The sequence below is a fragment of the Rhipicephalus microplus genome, chromosome 2 (genome assembly GCF_043290135.1).
Source record: "Rhipicephalus microplus isolate Deutch F79 chromosome 2, USDA_Rmic, whole genome shotgun sequence".
In the NCBI taxonomy this organism is placed as follows: domain Eukaryota; kingdom Metazoa; phylum Arthropoda; class Arachnida; order Ixodida; family Ixodidae; genus Rhipicephalus; species Rhipicephalus microplus.
Genome location: NC_134701.1, coordinates 183,728,713 through 183,749,650, shown reverse-complemented (window position 1 = coordinate 183,749,650; position 20,938 = coordinate 183,728,713).

Below are 20,938 nucleotides of genomic sequence, written 5' to 3'. Positions count from 1 at the left end.
AAAGAAGGCAAACTAAAAAAAAACTGTGGCACAAAAAAAAATGATGAAAATGCGACACGTGTTATCAGAAGTGTAGTAGTACAGAAATGAAGTAGAATGCGTTTTTGGTGAATTTGAAGAAAAAAACATGCACAGTGGAATCGATATGTGAAGCACAAATGAGAAATGTTGATATGTCACTTTAAAATCAACACAACGTTACAAGGTGGGGGTAAATGATTCGGTACATGACTTACGTGCCGTGATTATCACGTTTGGATGTGTCGTTTACTTTCGTCATATATTCACGTCTTGTGATACGAAATTTATTATAGTGGAGTAAATGAAACGGCCGCGAGCAAGCTATGAGTGTGGCATGTTGTCTTGTTCTTACACGACACGAGTGTCAGGATTATCACGTTGGCACCAGTCATATACTTCCGTCATCCATTAACGTCACATAACACCAAATTTGGTATATGTGGGGCTAGCAAAACGAGCGCAATCGCATCATGAAGCACTCAATACACTCAAATCTAGCGTTGACGCACGCTGGGCACAGCGACGCTAAGTTAGCAAAACGCGAGCACTCTGTATAGTCTGACGCCAGACGCGACGGGCGCGACCAGCGTTCGTCAGCGCGGCCCAACGACAACCGGCGCGAAATGCGACATGCTGCATTCCGCACCGGTGCGTTACCCAGACACCACTGTGACTCCCTCTTTTCCCGACGGAGGGACACTGGATGCCTTGTAACGCGCATGCGTCAAAGCAGCGCAGCGTGGCGCGCGCCCGCGAGTACATGGCAGGACCAGTGCCTAGCGTGGCAACGCCGGCGCGACGCGACTAAATGAACGCCAGCGAGCACGCTCACCGCGCAACGTCGAAACGTATTTTCGCGTTGACAATTTTCGCGTCGTATTTTCGCGTTGACGTGGCATGTAGTCAGTCATGTGCTCACATGACACGCATCTCATGATTATCATGTTTACACCAGTCCCATACCTTTGTCATCCATTGACGTCACGTAATACCAATTTTGGCATATGTGAAGCTAGCGAAACGGCCACGAGCACATCAAGAGCGTGGCATGTAGTCGTGCAGCTACATGACACGAATGGCGTGATTATCACGTTTGCATGTGTCATTTACCCATGTCGTTCGTTCGCGTCGCGTAATACCGAATTTGGCAAAAGTGAAGCTGGCGAAACGGCCGTGAGCACTTCATGAGCGTGGCATGCAGCCATGTTGTTACATGACACGCATCTAATGTTTATATTGTTCGTACCAGTATTACACCTTCGTAGCCATTCACGTCTGACAATGCCAAATTTGGCGTAAGTGAAACTATCGAAACGGCCGCGAGTGCATCGTGAGCGTGCCATGTAGTCATGTGTTCGCCATGCAATCATGTCATACCATGCCAGTCTTGCAACATGCCATGTGAACAACACCACCGCAAGAGCTGCAGGACCATGAAATGTAAATCATGACAATTATGACATAAACTTCATGTTTTTATTCTTATGACTAGTCAAATATGTTCTCCATACAGTCATGTTATGCCATACCAAGTTTGGTATCTGCCACGAACTGTTGGCCACCGCTAAACAAGCGCTGCCAGTCTACGCTGCGCGCGCCTTCTATCTTATCTCCCTTTTTCCCTTCCCTTACCTTTCGTTCTTATAAAAACCCAAGCCGGACAATAAACGCTCTTTTGTTGCCCTGGACACTCTGTTCGTGCTTTCGTGGCGCGCAACCAGCCGCGGGGCCGGTTGTAACAGTATCGATACCATCCATTATCGAATGGCCAGGAGAGCTAAAAGCCATAGGGGGATAGATAGACAGACAGACAGATAGATAGATAGATAGATAGATTAATAGATAGATAGATAAATAGATAGATAGATAGATAGGTAGATTGATAGATACGTTCAGAGTCGCTGAAGTTCGCTAAGAAATACTTCGCATTTAAAACAATACAAAAGAAAGGTTGGGAAATGACTTCTAATTGCCTATTCAGGTCCTTCTTTGTGATGCAGCTTGTTTCTGGGAATGTGTTAAAAATCCTTTAAATATCAGGTGTATGCAATTTTGGTCACTAGCCTTCACAATTGCCTTTTTTGCAGCCGCAAGCATCTTAAAGCGACTAAAGACATCAATTAGAATGGTTATTAAATTTGTGAAATTATTTGACTAATAATAAAAAATTACACGGGCAAGAAAATTAGGGAACTGTAGCTTATGTGCGAAGAACTGATCGCAGCTTAAAGATGTTGAGAAAGTGGCCTCTTGTAACAAGTGGAAAGTAGTGAACTCCCAACATGTTCAGTGGCAATACCAAAACGCAAAAAGAACACACACACACACACAAACACACACACAAACACATATATATATACATATATATATATATATATATATATATATATATATATATATATATATATATATATATATATATATACACCAAAGAAAGAAGGGTATACTTAAGGGCACTCGTTCGTTTTCCTGTGCTTTGACAGAATACTAATGAGATATAACAGACAAGAATTCCAAGAAAATTATTTGACCGAATAGTGATATAAATGCAAAGATATATATATATATATATATATATATATATATATATATATATATATATATATATATATATATTGTGAGCGCTGACTATGTACTTCATATTCATCTGTATGACGAAACCATTGTAGTGATCATCATCTTGTGTCACGCGGGCTGGCTTTCTGGCTCGTGCGCCTGGATTAAAAAAGAGAACCTGGTTGCTGCCGTACCGGACGTGGTCTCATAAGTGGTGAAGCGTGCTTTGGTTCCCACGTCCTTTTGCTCTACCCGTCACCCCTGGAGCTCCGGTCATGTCGACGGTTGTGCCCTCAAGCAACAGCGATGGCAGAATCCAACGCGTCCGCTGCTGCAACCGATCCTTCTCAGCCACTTAGGCTTCACTACACCGTGAATACCTCTCATCGATACCCTCCGGTATTTTCCGGCCTTCGCAACGAAGACGTCGAAGAATGGCTGGACAGTTATGATCGAACCAGCGTTTGTAATTATTGGAACGAGGCACACAAACTACGCTACGTTCCTTTTTACCTCGATGGCGTCGCTAAAACCTCGTATTACAACCACGAGAGCGACTTCTCCAATTGGTCGGCCTTTACGGGGCATCTCCGTCAGGTATTTGGCACGTCTGCAGGATGTTCTGTAGTAGCGAAACAAAAGCTCAGAACCCGCATCCAAGGGGACGACGAATCGTATACGTCCTACATTGAAGATATTCTGGCTCTCTGTCGCCGAGCTTAAAATGACATGACGGAGGCCGATCACATCCGACATCTACTGAAAAGTATCAACTCTGTGGATTTGAATGCTCTCGTGAATCAGAATCCGACTACCGTCCGGGACGTCATCACTACATGCCAACGCCTGGACGCGCTTCATTCCATGCGCCTTCCACACGCCTCCTGCGACGCTCGCTTTACCAAAGAGCATGAATTGCGAGCCCTTATCTTCACAATTGTCAGAGAAGAAGTTCACGGCCTTATTCCAGGCAACCCTACCATTGCGTCTGTCCACACACCTCCTCCCAACCTGCGAGAGATAATCAAGGACGAACTGGCATCAATGGCAAGCGCTGCACATGCCCCGTCTCCTGTGCGCTTCCCAGTGCCTTCGTACGCAGAAGTTGCAGCGCGGGCCCCTGCACCAGTTCCAACCGTGCCTGCGGACGTAGGATGCGACCATGTGGCTGCGATGACAACGCAAGCGCCAAGGCCATGCCACTATTCTACATGGCGTCCTCCCCGCCCCATCTGCTTCTACTGTAGCATAAGGGGTCATGTATCCCGTTTCTGCCGCCGCCGTCAGCAGGATAAACGGCGTGGTTACTCAGCTTACGAGACAGACTTTGCCCCCAGACCCGATGAATACGAGATCCCGCACCGTATCCATCCACCTTCCGTCAGTCGCCCTCCCCTCCACGGTCTGTGGGTCTTTGGCCGCAAGCATATGAAAAGCATCTTCATCAATGCCTTTCAATATATTGTGTCGGCTTCTGAACGCAAGCCTATAGAAGAACAAGTCAACGACATGCTCGCGCGCAACGTCATCAGGCCTTCGACCAGCGCATGGTCTTCTCCTATCGTACTAGTGAAAAAAAAAGAATGGCTCGGTACGGTTTTGCATTGATTACAGATCACTCAACGAAATCACTCGTAAGGACATCTACCCAATGCCTCGCATTGACGACGCTCTTGATACTTTACAAGGGTGCCGAGTACTTTTCAAGTCTCGACTTGCGCTCTGGTTATTGGCAGATTCCAATGCACGAGTCTGATAAAGAGAAGACTGCGTTTGCTACGCCAGATGGGCTCTTTAAATTCAATGTAATGCCTTTCGGCCTGTGCAATGCCCCAGCCACATTCGAACGAATGATAGACACGGTACTGCGGGGATTAACATGGAAGACCTGCCTTTGCTACCTGGACGACATTGTCATCTTTTCGTCGAGCTTCTCACAGCACCTGAAACGGCTAGGCGAAGGCCTCACGTGTTTAGCTAAGGCCGGTCTCCAGCTCCACACTAAGAAGTGTCTGTTTTCCAGTCACAGCATCAAGGTATTAGGTCACGTCGTCAGTAAACATGGCGTTGAGCCCAATCCCGACAAAGTTGCTGCGGTACTGCACTTTCCTACACCAACCACACAGAAAGACCTCCGCAGCTTCCTTGGCTTAGCGTCGTAGTTCCGCCGCTTTGTACGTGATTTCGCTACTATTGCGGCCCCTCTGCACAAAATTCTGACCACGAGCGCACCCTTTGTCTGGTCGGATGACTGCGAAGCCACTTTTCACACCCTCAAGCGATGCCTCACATCACGGCCAGTGCTTCATCATTTCGACCCTGCAGCACCTACTGTGCTACAGACTGACGCAAGTGGACTTGGCATCGGTGCTGACCTTCTTAAGAGAACCACGCTTCCGAAGAACAAGTCGTGGCCTACACGAGCCGTACTCTGTCACCTGCTGAGCGAAACTACAGCATCACTGAGCAAGAATGTCTCGCCACCGTGTGGTCCATACAAAAGTTTCGTCCTTACTTATACGGCCGGCATGGCACAATGGTGACTGACCATCGTGCTCTGTGTTGGTTATCGTCTCTCGTAAATTTGTCGGGACGCCTTGTTCGTTGGGTACTACGATTGCAAGAGTATGACTACAGCATCACATATAGGTCGGGCCGAGAGCACCAAGATGCTGACGCTTTGTCCCGTTGCCCGCTCTCGCAAAGCGCCGAAGTGTCACCTTCCATATGTTCGTCACCGCCCGCCAAAGTGACCAAACAGACGGCTGCAGCTTCGAAACAGTTAGTTGCCTCGGCGGACCTTCTTTCGTCCACAGATCTCGCCTCGCTCCAACACGACGTTACCTACTGCCGCAACATCATCGATCCGCTCACTGGCTTATCGCGTGCTCCAAACAGCCGCCTAAGACGACAACTTGCCCGTTTCAAGCTTCAAGAGGGAACATTATGTCGGCAAATTTACCATCCTCTCGGTAACCAATGGGTTCCCGTCATTCCTCGCTCACTTCGTCTGGAAGTTTTACAACCGTTTCATGACGATGCGACAGCTGGCCACTTAGGGTTCCACAAAACCTACGACCGCCTCAGGAATCGCTGCTTTTGGCCTGGCCTCTCCACTTCTGTCGCCAAGTACGTCGCTTCCTGCGCGTCATGCCAGCACCGAAAACGTACCATGTTTCTTCCCGCGGGGCCATTGCAACCACTGCCGTGCCCGTCCACACCCTTTGATTTTGTGGGCATAGACTTATACGGACCTCTTCCGTTTACGCCAGCTGGTCACTGTTGGATTGTTACTGCCGTAGACCACCTTACTCGCTACGCAGAGACGGCAGCTCTTTCATCTGGTGCTACCTGTGAAGTAGCCGATTTTTTCCTTCGCGCCATTATTTTATGACATGGCGCACCGCGTGTGCTCCTTAGTGACCGTGGCAAGACATTTCTTTCACATGTCCTTGCTGAAGTCTTACAGGCCTCTAACACCATCCACAAGACCACATCAGCGTATCACCCAGAAACTAATGGTCTGACTGAGCGTTTTCACCGAACTTTGTCCGACATGATCTCTATGTACGTGCAACCAGATCCCAAAAACTCGGACACAATACTTCCTTTTGTCACGTTCGCATATAACACTGCCATACAGCGTAACACGAATTTCAGCCCTTTTTTCTCGTATATGGCCGTGGACCAACTTTTGTTCTGGACACCACCTTTTTGTCCACATCTTCCAATCCATCTTCATCTCTCCCGGAAGAGTTCGCCGCTCACGTCGCCCGCTGCCATGAAATCGCCCGCGCCAACACTGCTACCATTCAGGACAAGAGAAAAATCGCCCTTGATATATATATATATATATATATATATATATATATATATATATATATATATATATATTTATATATATATACGAACGATTTTGCAGCGGGAAATGGGGCGATAATCGTGTTCAAAGCAGGGGTTCTGGTTCTGTACTTTACTCGTTAATAAGGAACGCTATTTTATTACACATTTGTACAATCCTGTAGTATCTTCAGAAAAACGTTGTTCTTTATGGCTAACGATATATAAGGCTCCCGTTTAAAACTTTCGCAACGACAGTCCAATTTTGCAGTCCTTACTCTACTTACGAGGGAAACGCTACGCTATATTTTACGAAAGAGTCGTACCGCATTTCTTGACTTGAGCGCCGCAATGAGCGGAATTTTGAAGAAGGGCTTCTACGTATTTTTGTTTGTTTCTTTGGAAGCACGAAGCAGTCACGACGTGTCCGGATTTTTCTAGTTTCTATGCTTTAGTCCTTATGGAAAATTGAAATTGAGTCAGTTCTTGCAGCTTTCTACACTAGTGTGACCTCGATCAAGAAGATGCTAATTATATTGATGCAGTATCGCCTGCTACGCTTACCTGTATCCGCTTCCGCCCCCATGCTCACAGGTGCTAAAACGCAGACAAGCTTTTCACCTTGCTTTCTTTTGACGTGGATGAATCTCTATTTCTAATTATTCTTATGAAAAAAAACTGAAGCTTCAAAGGGGACCATACACGTTTTTTTTTTCATTTTTTTGGCACAGCTGAAGTATGTTTTCTGCAGTACGTATATGATGGCAACAATAAATGTAGCCTGCCGTGTAACAAAAAAAAAACTGGGTGGCCACAGTTGAAGTCACTATAAGGTAGGATTAGGCGGGGAGATGGGTCACACGAATGATATGTGGTAGCTAGACTTGTAAAATATTCTCTTTTGACAAACAAGACAGTTTACGGTGTGGTAAGACGGATGATCAGCAGGAGTGTAGAATCACAAAAGACAAACGCAGTTTTGTGTTTGTCAGTTCTGGCAATACAGTTTGAGTGCACTAAAGGACGAGCATACCTTTTGGCGTTGCTTTTTGAAGTAATTTGGTGAACAAATGACGCACCCGCCATACTGAAATACACATAAGCTGTTTTCTTTAGGTGAACACCTGAAGATCACTGGGTATTTATAAGGTTATTTTTGGCACATAGAATATGCGAGAAGAATATCGTGCAATATATGTTATCGATTCCACTAGGCGCAAAACCAAAACGTCAATAAGCTAAAATTATGTCTGTCTTTTCAATTTATAATAAGCGCTGATTGTTTCTGATACCATGGCGATTGATTTTTTCCTTGTTGCTGGTTCTCCATACAAGAAGCAGGATAAGAGGGAACGCTAACCAAGCTCTGCTGTTCGGTTGCACAGCAGCTCAGGAATGAGAAGAAAAAAACGATGAAAAGAAGAAAGCATTGCCTTGATAATAGATGTGCCATTGCTTCGCAATGTAAAAAAGTTTATATTCACAATTTGTTGCGAAGTCCACTAGTCATAAAAAAAGTGCGAGAGTCAGATTTTATTTATTTTTTAGCTTCACATTGTCATGGTGTATAAGGGCAAGACCTTTTTACGGAAAGTAGGGGCACAACAAGATGGTGGTGCATAACAAGCTACTCAGCAATATAATGATCATAATCGAAGGAAAGGTACGTAAAAATGCGTTGCCCAATAACCGGATTCAACTGTCAAAGTTAGCCTTCGCTTTCGAAAAGAATGTTAGCTATTGAACATGTTTGCTATAGTCTAGTCGAAGTCAGAAAAACGATGGATGGTAGGGTGTTTTATCAAGATCAATTTATTGCAGCACTACTAAACGTTCACTGAATAAACAATCTGGCCTGAGCCATGAATGGGAACGTAAAAAGGCTTTTCTTATTCAGAAAAACAATTCCCTTGCGACAAAAGTAGATAAAGAAGCAGTGAGAGTCAAGACATTGGACACACAAGCAGTTGCTTCGGAAAGGGTACGCAACAAAATAAAGAAATTGAAGCAAACAACCAAGCCATCCATTCATCTGTCACGGTTTAGAGGTCTCTAGAACACCGGGCATGTCAATCTGACTGAAGCTGGCATCGAGACGGCAAGTATTCAGGCCGCTTCTTAGCGTGCGGCTGCAAACCTGCTCATTTATTATGCTCATTTATTTCTTCGAGGAACAGGGAGTACGTGTTTGGGTAGCGATGCCACTGGGAAAGCATATATACGCATATTGGCAAACAGTGTTAGCCTTCTTACTGCCATCATGGTTACGCAGATTCATGTTGCAGTGTACAAGTGTGATTCGCCAGAACGCGTCACCTTGTGCGAATGACCATTCCATATCAGATGGCGCAGCGTACATTCTCGATTTCTTTTCTTGCTCCGCATCAAATTAGCGAAGTGCACTTTCTTTGGGAGTGGTCTTCTGCATGCATTCAGTACGCATCAGCTGATACGTTTGGTGAAGGTAAGTGAGCTTAATGTAGGAACAGATTTCAAAGAGTGAAATGGCACTGTAAAAATTTCCCGTACTTTGGTAGGGCTATGACTACACTACACGCACGTTAATGCCCTCGTTGTGATTACATTACCATTTCTAAAAAAGCTAAGCTTTTTTTATGAGGTCAGCTTAGCATGTGTATACTTGGCGCAGCACGCGAGGCGTTCGGCGTGCTAATAAGCAACGAAGTAATTCTCCAATAAGGTATACGTTTTTTAAAGTAAAAATGTAATGCTACAATTTTCAACTGACACGTTAGTTCTGTAGTTAAAGTGTCTTCTCAAAAACGATTTAAAAAAGGGCCGAATAAACCCCACATAGGCAACGTTTCTCGCCGTACTTCACTACGTAAGCTTTTGCTTATTAACTCGCAATGGTTTTTTTACATATTGTAGATAGCGAAACAAAGCCACTACTGTGCTCCCCCGCTTCTCTGCTTACATTTGAGCTATTTGAAGCTTAGTACTAATTGATTTGTTGTTTAGTATCAATACTAGATAGTTATACTATAACATTAAGCTGTTCATTTTTATACCAATTTCAACTGCTCACACAGGCTACTTGTAGTTTGGTGATTCTTTTGTATTTCAGGGCAGCTGAGTGAGACGACGAGATGACCAGTGCACCTGGACCTAGTGCGTCGACCACTAATACTTGAACTAAATATCATATCTGTAGCTTATACTATCATACTTACTTTGGCTATAGGAGTAATTACAAAAAATGCGTGCAGTTTGTTTTCAGAAATGAAAGTATGATGTTAGCAGCCATACAATGGAGAGGACTATGTGTTTTCAAAAAATACATCATGCAAAAAAAAGGGATACACTGCCGCCGAAAAGTGATGGCAAGAAACCTTGTTTGCTTATTTACACGAAGCTACTGAACTGTATCAAAATGAACAAATAGATTAAAGTGAAAGATGGCTATATAAAAGGCAGACTCATATATACTGTCAGATGTTCAGTTTACTCTAGTCTTTGACAAAGGGAGTACAGCTTACAAAAGGGGTGAAAGTTATTGGTAACATAGAGAAAGCGCATTGCTATCCTTTTGACTTGCCTAAAGTATACTCTCCACATATTTTCAATGAGAAGCATGATTATGGAAGTTCGCCCAAATACCGAATGATGTTGGCTAAAGCCCCTCCCAGAATACTTTATGGAAGTGTATGAGCAAAACTTTTTGCACCCACATTCTGCAATGAAGATATTTCTACGCGTATTTATCAAACCAGGAAAACTCTCTGACCATTCTCATATGGTGGTTTTGGGACGTTAAACCCCACATATCAATAAATCATCGCTGACCGTTCAAAATTTCACCGAAGAGGCGCCAACTCACGTGCTCATCTGTTACCTAAACGAGAATGCTGGCAGTCAGAAAAACGCTGCTACAGTTATGTAATTCCAGGGGAATGATATCGTGTTCAAACAGAAGTTTGAATTGAAAAAATAAGCTTTGTAAACAGGACGCTACCACCAAAAACAACGTAGGACAATGGCCTACTCAATCTACAGCGCGAGCTACTGTGATGTCGCTGTTGAGGCTTTGTTCGAGAAACCGTAATAACAAAAAAAATTTTGACTGTTCACAGGCAACCTTGTTGCGCCGTACTTGGGTGGTTTCAGGGTGATAATCTTGATCTGTTTGTTTTGTCGCCTAGTGTCAGACACTTTTCTTCTGTTTCATTCTTTCACACCTTTAACAAATCGACAGCTTGTCCTAGTTACCCTCCCCACTTTTCCTTTATCTATATGTCCACTTCAACATATCTCGCAGTGGTTTGAGACTTCAATGAAGTTGGTAACATAGCTTTGGTTCCTCACAGTTTCGTCTGTTTGCATAGTCATTCTATGCTGAGAACCCCGCCCACCCGAGGACGACCTCCGATGTCTGCTCCTGAATGACGTTGTTTTCTCCCCCTATTCTTGCCAAGAAAACGAGAAAGCGGGCTGCATGGATATACACAACCAGAATGGCGATAATTTGAAGCTTGAAGTTTATTCACAATCGAAAACATACACCATTCATTCATCAGGTGGTTAAATGAGAAGGGGTGACAAAAAGGCAACTGAGTTACGACACTCAGTATATATATATATAGATATATATATATATATATATATATATATATATATATATATATATATATATATATATATATATATATATATATATATATATATATATATATATATATATGAAGTATAGATGCATAAAACAATACAATGTGAAAATACAATCATTACATCAATAGAAAGCACAAATACATAAATACAATTCAGCGAAACAAAATAGGTGCGGATTGACAGCGAAAAAAAATAGCAAGAAGAAATAATTGAACACACCTAAAAACTCTAAAAAGCATATAAGAGTAAAAGACTGTTGTTATAAACATCAGTGAAACAAGTGAAAATTTGCAAATAAGTGAGCAGGATTATGCGTGCCTTGAAAGGATTGAGACACGTGTATTACAATAAAAAACTTGAGATGTGCAAATTTTGTGAAATTAGAAAAAAAGGTATGGTGATGCTTGTGTCGTGCTACGCGGAGACGTATATCCTAAAAAAATAAAAATAGAGCTCCTAGAAGAACCACTGAGATATGTGTGTGAATATTTTAACAGATATAAGCTTGAACCATTCCCGTAATAACAGAAAACAAACATTTAATAAATAACCACTTCATAAGCATTTATATTTCGTGCATCTCACTTCCAACTGGGCTTAAATAGGACAGAAAAACTACATTGGGGTAGCACATTCTCCCCGTCTGAGGCAGAAAGCTTCGACTTTTTCTTTGTGCTCATACCTGCTGAAAAATGAGATATGACCACTAGCATTGTTCTCGGGTCATTTAACGTGAATTTCCATAAAATGAAGGCGAATAATTAAGGCTACAGCATGATGGTGAATGGAAACATCAAAAGAATCCATTGTACGTAACGGTGAATGGTTGGAAAAGAAAAAAACGTTTATGGCGCGTGTGCGTCTGCTTTTGTTCTATGGGAGTTGGTCGCAATGCGTGGGGTATAAAGGAAGTCGTATAATCAATCGCAATGTAGCTGTCGCAATCGAGAACCAAAATTCAAACTCGTGTTCAAACGAGCGAGTGTCATTCTCCCGTTCTGGAAGCAGCTCTGCGTAAAAATCTCCATCTATTCTTTGCAGCCGATTGAGAAGGGAATGTGAGAGAAAGATATAGAGCGGTGGGAGAAAAAAAACAAAGCATACTCCATAGAGTTATTTGGGCGTCACAATCTAATTCTGAGCACGTGGGTTGAAAAATGCATGGAAATAAAATACTGTTCGAACCAGATGTACAGCGACCTTCATATTAAAGTCTATATTATATTCTCACTTAAGCTTATTTGTCATATCTGTGGTCATGGGTATTCGCTTGCATTATTATCTTTCAGTGCAGATGAAAGTAATGAATAATGGGCGTGTTATTTTCTAGGTTTTTGTTAAAATGGTGCGATTCGTCACTGCGCTCTTTTACACAAAAACAGTGAACCCGTTCAAGAATCTGGAACATTGAAAAGGCGGGATTACTCGAAGCACATATATATTAGTCATTGTTCATATCAAGTCAAGCTGTAGTTACTTGAAGTGGGGCATCCTAGGAGCGTCCTAGGACGCTGCTACGTAGCCTCCGCAGTCAGTCCTGAGGAAGAAACCAAGCCGGTTCCGAAACGTCGGGTTTCTTCAAAACTTTTGGTATGGCGTCTGAATAATCTCCCAAAATACGATTGGCCTGCATGCTCATCGAATTAAGTTACGTAGCTTGGCGTGAAATATTATGTGTCAATAATTTCTTCATGATATAGTGAATGGTAGTGTAGTAACAGTGAAGATTCTAGTTCTTTTCTCATCTCCATCCATAGGTGAGCAGAAGGCCCATACGCGAGTAAATGTCTACCTGGAACAAAAGTTCCACATATAACTCGGCTGAGGTATTTTCGTTACGGATTTGGCATCGTAAAACATATACTAACACGATAAAACAGGAAAAAAAAAGACTCCGTATCTGCAAGTTTCACTGCAAATGTCGTCGACAGGCAATCGTCTTCCACCTGGAGAAAGTGAATAAAACGTTTATTTGATTATGTGCGCGAGAAAAATTGCAGAATAACACTCTGGAGGCGCTGCGTGATATATGAGCGCTATTTCGCTGTAATCTTCGAAAACGAAAAGATGGCCTGTAATATATCGAGCTCGTGGTGTGTGCATGCCATCTAGAGGACTATAGTTTGTAGAATGCGAGGCCATGGTTACGTGGCAGCTGCCTGCCGTCTTAGCAGAGCATGGCAAACATCCTCCTTTTCGTGCATAGCATCGTATTGTTGATTGATATGTGGGGCCTAACGTCCCAAAACCACCATATGATCATGAGAGCCGCTGTAGTGAAGGGAAATTTCGACCACCTAGGGTTCTTTAACGTGCACCCAAATCTGAGCCCACGGGCCTACAGAATTTCCGCCTCCATCGGAAATGCAGCCGCTGCATCCAGGATTCAATCCCCCGACCTGCGGGTCAGCAGCCGAATAGCTTAGCCACTAGACCACCACGGCGGGGCTTGCATCGCATTTTCAGCGCAGTGTAATAAAACCTACAGCTCTTAGAATTTATGTATGCCTTTTAAACTATAAAAAACACACTACAGATTATTAACGTGTTGATATTGTTCCTCAGATATATGCAATATTTACTTTTTAATCGACAAAGCTTACGAGTATCAACGAAGAAAGCAGATCAAGACAGTAGCGTTGAGGAAGTGGTTGAACTTCAGCCTAGTAGCTGTATCGTTTTGGTTGACAGACAGACCCGAAAATTCACAAAGATGAAAGATAAACAGACAAGCCGTACAAAACTTTTGCGTTGAAGTATCCCAAGAAAATCTATAGTTTTAAGAAAACGAATAGGAAAAGTTTTGTCTTCAGGCGTCGAAGCAGCAACCTTTTGATCCGCAGCGTATGGCGCTAACCTCTAGGCCACTAAGCATACGTTGTGATGCTTACAAACGGCAACCTATTTTATACATCATTACCGTTTGGCGGTCCTCAGAGCTCCGCAACTTAAGTAGGTTTTCGTCATCAGTATCGAAATGTCATGACGGCTTTGTGTTGGACACGCTCTAAAGGTATTCGCCTCTCGCGTTTTGATAAGCGCCCCTTACACGAAGCGTGGTCTCTTCTGTATGTACGTTTATCAGACTCGTAAATCTGGAGAGCATGAAAGTCCCTTTCCTCGCTGCTGTGGCCACGTTTACGAAAAGAGCAGGCTACTCACGTATGAAGTAACAATCGTGACCCTTCTCCGCACTTGTTTGGTGTGTATTTGTGTGTTCGTTTCGTGCGTCTTTTTTTCTGTTTAAACAGCGCATTTTTAGGGTTGAGCTATGATAGTTGTTACTCCGCAGCCTGTCTCGTGTACGCCTACTTCGTGCGTGCTTTCACTTTAGGTACATGCTGCAAATTTCATGATGCTTACCGTTTTTCATGGGACTTTGTAATTTGCTGCTATTGCATCCCTTCCTTCGCCCTTGTGGCGAAACAATTCTCAATAAACGCTGAACTAGCACTGTGAAGACAAGTTTTACTTTTTGTGTTATATCGAACCCTACAAAGAATGATCAGCCACGTTTTTTTTCAGGGTTCTACTTTCTATTTCGCGACCTAGGCCATAATTGTTTCTTCCCAATGATGCTTCCTGCTGTCGTCACACATGTCGCCTTTTCCTTCGTAGCAAATGATACCGTAGCAATGGAGGCACATTTGTCTTAGCCGTATGCAAGACTGTTCACCAGTGGCAAGACATGACGGGACAGAACAACTTGCTTTGTAGCCCCAATGCCTTGGCACGTCAGATGCACAAGGTAAATGGGCTGCAGTTTCAACAGCGCTAGTGTAATGGAAAGCCCGTCATTTTCAGCAATCTTCGGTGAAGTTCTTTTGTGTAGATTTTTTTGCTTTCGCCGGCGTTTCCACCAGTACAAGGTAGTCTGTTCTCACTTTTTTTAGTAATTTCTGCCGCTTTGTAGCCTTCTTTCTCTATTCAATGCTTTGCGCACGGTTATAATAATGATTTTGCCACCCCCTACGTACTTGTGACAATTACGGTGACATCCTAGCTCTGCCTGCTTTCTACTCCTATGACATTGCTTCACCGAACGCGAAACAGTGCACACGTCAAATAATCTGCAGCTGACAAAACAGGGTTCTTCAGTTGCGTTAGATCCCCTTTTACATCGAATGATTTAATCAGATCACAACACGGGTCGCTTGCGCCATAACTGTGCGCCACCATCGCCGATGTCTGTAACCACTGTCGCACAAAATAAAGAAAAAACCTCAATAAATAAAAACCACCATGGACACAATGGATTCACACCCGGCTACCCCACGTGACCAGCCAGTATACTACCGCAAAGCGACTCCGGTGCTAGGGTCTCCTCAAACTAAAGTCTTAGGCAGGCTTGGTGTCGAGAACAGAATCGCGTTATTATATGCAATGAGAAAAGGAACAACCACGTGTCACACAATGCGAATTCCGCAACGAGTGGGTTTTGAAACGCTCCTACCGTTTACAAAAGCTTCATCTTGTGCACCTATCAACTGTGGAGCATAAGAACTTTGAGGTATAGGAGGAATTACAAAAGCTTCTGGCACAATTCCTCACCGTCATCAGCTACAACGCAAAAAATGCACAAAGCACGCTACAAGTGTGCAGCGGGTACCACGCATCTCCGAAGACTAACGAACGATGGCATAACAAGTGCCTGCCTAGTGCACAATGATTGGGTACCCTGCAAATTTTCTTGCAGCAGCTACCCAAAGAGTCTTTACAAAAGCCTCTGAAAGGCCACTTTTCTAGGATTCGCTGTGACAGTACTTCGAGTTTCGCGCCGGCCTGGTGGTTCTTTATTTCGAGCACTGCTTTGTTTTATATGGTCTTACTCGTGCAGAAGTTGCCTCATCTTGTTTGCTCTGATACAGATGCAGTTAAATGATTTACCAAAAAAAAATCAGCCATGAATTTAGCCACCAGAATCCCGGTAATCACTCTTTAACACTACAGGGAGCAAGCACACAGCAGGCATTGCACTGTGCTGATGAAGTGATTTTAGGAGCGAAGCTATTCCTGTTGAAGCCTTTCATAACCGTTGGTCCTGGTTTCGTTTGTGGGCATCATTAATAGATATGCCCTACAGACATTAGGTAAGTCCCTCAACTCATCATCTGTCAATAAAAGTAAAAGTAACAGTTAGTCCGGTAAGAGGTTATGTGACAGCAATGTAATTCGCGTCTTGTTTTGTGTACATTCCATGGTACATTGCAGCGAACTACCGCAAGCGCTAAGTAATCCAAGTACATTAAACGTTGTTCTGCAGTCCACATATTGTTTGCTGGTGTGCTGCTGTTTCTTGATGCTATGGCGTAATCGTGAGAGCTATTTAGCTGGATCTTCTTCAAAAGCTGGTGAAGAAAAGCCTACTACGTGCAGCCTTGTTCGGGGCATCCTGCCATGCAACAACACTGCTGGTGCAACGCCGGTTGTGTCATGTGGTGTGCATCTGTATACACCCAGGTACTCAGTTACTGCTTGGCGGAGCGATTGTCGCTCCAGAAGACTCACCTGTACATAGTTCTTAAGAGTTCGATTAAAGCGCTCGACTTGTCAATTAGCCTGAGGATAGTAAACTGATGAATGAGACAAGCGAATGGCTCTATCGTGAAGAAATTCTGTGAATTCACGAGAAATAAATTGTGGCCCGTTGTCAGTGACAATCTCTTCAGGATAACCCTCTCGCGAAAATACGCCGGTTATAAACTCCTTACTGTGCTTGTGGACACGCTAATACAGAAATAAGCTTGGGACCATTTTGAGTGATAATCCACGAGCGTGATTATGAACCTATTATTCTGAGACACATGTTCAAGGGGGCCCACAATATCAATGCAAAGTTTTTGCCATGGTCGCTGAGGCCATTCTACGGGCTGCATGAGTGCTGGTGACGTTTTTGCAGACGTATCTGCCTCCAAGCACACCCTACAGTTCTTTGCGGCTGTTTCGACTTTGTCCAATCCAGGCCATCAGAACTGTTCGTGGAGTCTTGCTTTCGTGCGCGTGATGCCCTAATGCGTGTCATGCGCGGTGGTGATGATTTGGGAAGAAAGAAATGAAGGAAGGAGCAGCCGTTCCGCACGCAACAATAAGCCATTGATCACTGAAAGTTCTTCGTGGATGTTGAAAAATGGCTTGATCTTGTCATGAATGCATTTGTGTGGTGACCGAAAAGTCATCGCAAAAGATTTGACCTGTTGTAAGCATACGTCACCGAGAACAGCTTGCTTAAATTCTTCTTTAGAGATATAGGCAGGCTCGACAAGTGCGACAATTACATCATCTGTCGCAAGTTCAGCTTCTGAAGCAGGGCTTGTTAGACAAGAAAGAGCGTCTGCTGCAGTGTTCGTCGACCCATTTTAGTACACGACAAAAAAATTGTAGCGGAGGAGCCTAGCACCCCAGCGTGAAATACGAAGTGGATGTCGTCCTGATCCATGTGATGCCAGCAAAGAAACCAATGCTTGATGGCCAGTTTGAAGTGTGAACTGGCGCTCCGAAAGGTAGGTATGCCATTTTTCACATGCCCAGATGCATGCAAGCGCTTGGCGTTCATCAATCGAATACTTTCGTTCTGTAGGTGATAGTGTGCGAATGCGAAAGCTATCGTGCGCATTTCACGCCCATCTTTCTGCTGTAGTGCTGCTCCAAGCCCACAGTCAGATGCGTCAGTTGACACAATCACCGGCAGTGCTGGGTCAAACATGCAGTATTGTTCTAGATGAAAGGAGTTTTTTGACTCTATTGAAACTTCTGTCTGCTTCAGCTGACCAAATAAAAGGTTCATTTCGACGTAGTAAAAGCCTCATAGGTTCCACCACCTGGGCCAACCGAGGAAGAAACTTGGAGTAGTACTCCACCAAACCAAGAAAAGAACCTAAAATGGCTATATATGTTGGCACTGTTGTTTTCACGATAAAATCTACCTTATCTGGAAGCAGCGCGATACCACTGCTAGTCACCCTATGTCCAAGGAAGGTCAGCTCCTGAGCGTCAAAAATACATTTGTTATTTAGGTTCAAGCCTGCTGTCTTATTCTTCTGAAGGACAGCTTTCAGGTTCAGAAGGTGCTCATGGACTGTCTTTCCAAATACAATGATATCATCGTTGTAGAATAGGACTCCTGAAAAACCATCAAGAATCGTTGCTATCAACTTTTGGAAGGTTGCAGGTGCAGAAGCCAATCCAAAACACACTCTTTTGAACCGGAACAGACCTTCATGTGCAACGAAAGCAGTGAGATCCCTGCTATCAGGGTGGAAAACACCTTGATGGTATGCAGAAGCCAAGTCTACTTTAGAAAAATGGGTAGCACCTACGAAGGCGTGAAGAAGTTCCTCTGTGTGTTGTAATCGAAAACTGTCAGCAACAATGGCCTTATTTGGCTCACGAAGGTCGACACATAATCTGATACTGTCATCCTTCTTGGCAACAACGACAACAGGAGAAACCCATTCTGAAGCGTCAATGGGAAGCGTCAATCAGTTCTATGATGTCCAAGTCCAGGAGCTTGTGAAGCTCGGCAGACACTTGTGTCTGAAAAGGGAAGACGGCGAAGCTTCGAAGATACCGGCTCCTCCTTTGGACGTGTCTTAACTATGTGTACGAATCCCTTAGCACGGCCAAGCTCAGATTTGAAAAGCACAGAAAAGTCACGTTATAGAGCTGGTGGAAGGCTTCTACAGGTGCACCACGTGTCATTTGTACCAACGTCAGAGTGTCCCATATTCTCAACTACACTTCTCGTAGGAGAAGTGGACGTTTGGAGGCACTGCAATGTCGCACCTTCAATACGTATCTTAAGTTCTTTTATGCCACCAAAGCCGATCAAAGAAGTGCCTCGATTGACAACATAGAACAGGAGCTGCGCACTCCGACACTTGAAAATAAGGTTGGCCCAGAAACAGCCACGCACAGAGATTGCACGTTTTGAATAATCAAGCAAGGAAACACGGGGAGCAGGTGAGAGTGACACGTTAGGGAACCTGTCAGTGAACACTTCTTCGGAGAGAATAGAGACGGATGAGCCCGAATCTACTAAAAGTGTCAACCTGACATCAGAAGTTTCCACATTTATGTGGACCACATCACGCGACGAGTAATGGACGGCCAGAACTTGCTCGGCATGATCGGGTGTCGAAGGAGCGTCGTCGCTCTCAAGCGCTCATGGACCTCTGCTTGCGCAAACCGTTTCTGGTTACAAATGCGTTGAAAGTGACCTTTCCGATCGCAGAATCAGCAACGCCTTCTAGAGCTGGGCATCGAGACCACGAAGCGTTGTGGTTCCGGGAGCCACAACGAAAACAATGCGGTGAATGAGAAGGCCCACTCTGCGACGCATGTGAGACGCTATCATGGGTTGACGAACTATCATGCGTTGAAGGAAGTGCATGCTTTCGGGCATGCACTTCCTTTCTTCAATAGAGAGTTTTAGTACTGCGTACGCTGCGTACGGGGCGGCATTGCGTACGTAAGGACACCACGTTTTGCGTAGTGCGCATGCGCAGACCGCAACGCGCACGTATCGCATTACGTACGCAGCCGCTACGTACGCACGCATGAGATGCGTGCGTGCGTACGTATGAATTGATCGCGCCGCTCTCGAAAAAGTTCGCGACAGCGCGAGACTTCGTTTTGCGAAATGGCGGCATCAAAGGCAAGCTCCAACAGGCTCTGTGGCTTAAAATATGGCCATAATCTGGCTATAACACTTGGATTGGCTCACATTGGCTGTCAACAACACGTGCTTCTATTTTGATCTACCAGATGGCGCAACACGCTTCTCGCTCGTTACGTACGCGGATACTACGGCGTACTAAAAGCCGATTTTTGGCAAACGATGCCACGTAACGCAAGGCGCTTGCGTGATGCGTACGTAGCACCATTTCGCAGAACTAAAACTCTCTAATAAGTGCTGAGCATGAGTATGCGAATGCTTCAAAACAGGCTGTAACGAAGCATAAAACGCATTTAATTCTTCACTCGCACGCTCAAACTGCAGTGCGACATCAACTGCCCTAGTGACTGAAAGTGCAGAACCTACAAGTAGGAGACGCTCGCGTACACGATTTGATGAAGCGCCGGCCACAAAACTGATCTCGAAGAGCATTGTCCTCAGAAACGAAAGAACGAACTGATGCGAGCTCCCGCAACGCTACGACAAAGACAGCAACAGACTCGTCTGTACTTTGGTACAGACGATGGAACCGGTGGCGTTCTACAATGACGTTGCTGGTTGACGCGAAGTGCTGCCTGAGCACCGCGATGGCTGTGTCGTGGACATTCGGTGAAGTTGGCGTCCCAGTTGCGTCGGGCTTGTTGGCAGACGTGGTTGGCGTTGTAGCTGCGCAGGCTGGTAGCGTGTTGAAAAGGCCCTGTCCCTCCTTTCCAAGGCAGTGAATCAGGATGGCCCTGGGTCACTCCGGCGAAAATTCGGTAGCTCCTGAAGCAAGCAGGTACGCCTCGAACATGCAGTGCCACTGCTCCCATGGCACGGCTGGACGGCCGGGGCTGAGCAGGAATCACGGTGGCAGGGTCAACTCAGAGCAGCTCATTGTAGATGGATCCTGGTCACACTGGCGAAAAAAATGGCTGCATATCCACGGAGTAAATGATCGATAGTGGGGCGAAGCATCCGTCCGTCCATTCGTCCTTGCTTCCATCCATCCATGCGTGCGTCTGGTGGCCGCCCATGCGTCCATCCGCCCGTCTGTGCATGCGTCTGTTCGTGCGTCCGCACGTTCATCTGTGCGTTCGTCTCTGCTTTCGTCCATGCATTCGCTCCTGCGTCCGTCCATGCGTCCATCCGTCTGTGCAGCCCTCCGTGCGTGCGTGCGTCCATGCATTTGTTTGCTTGTCCGTTCGTCCACCTATTCAACACTCCAAGTACCACCAT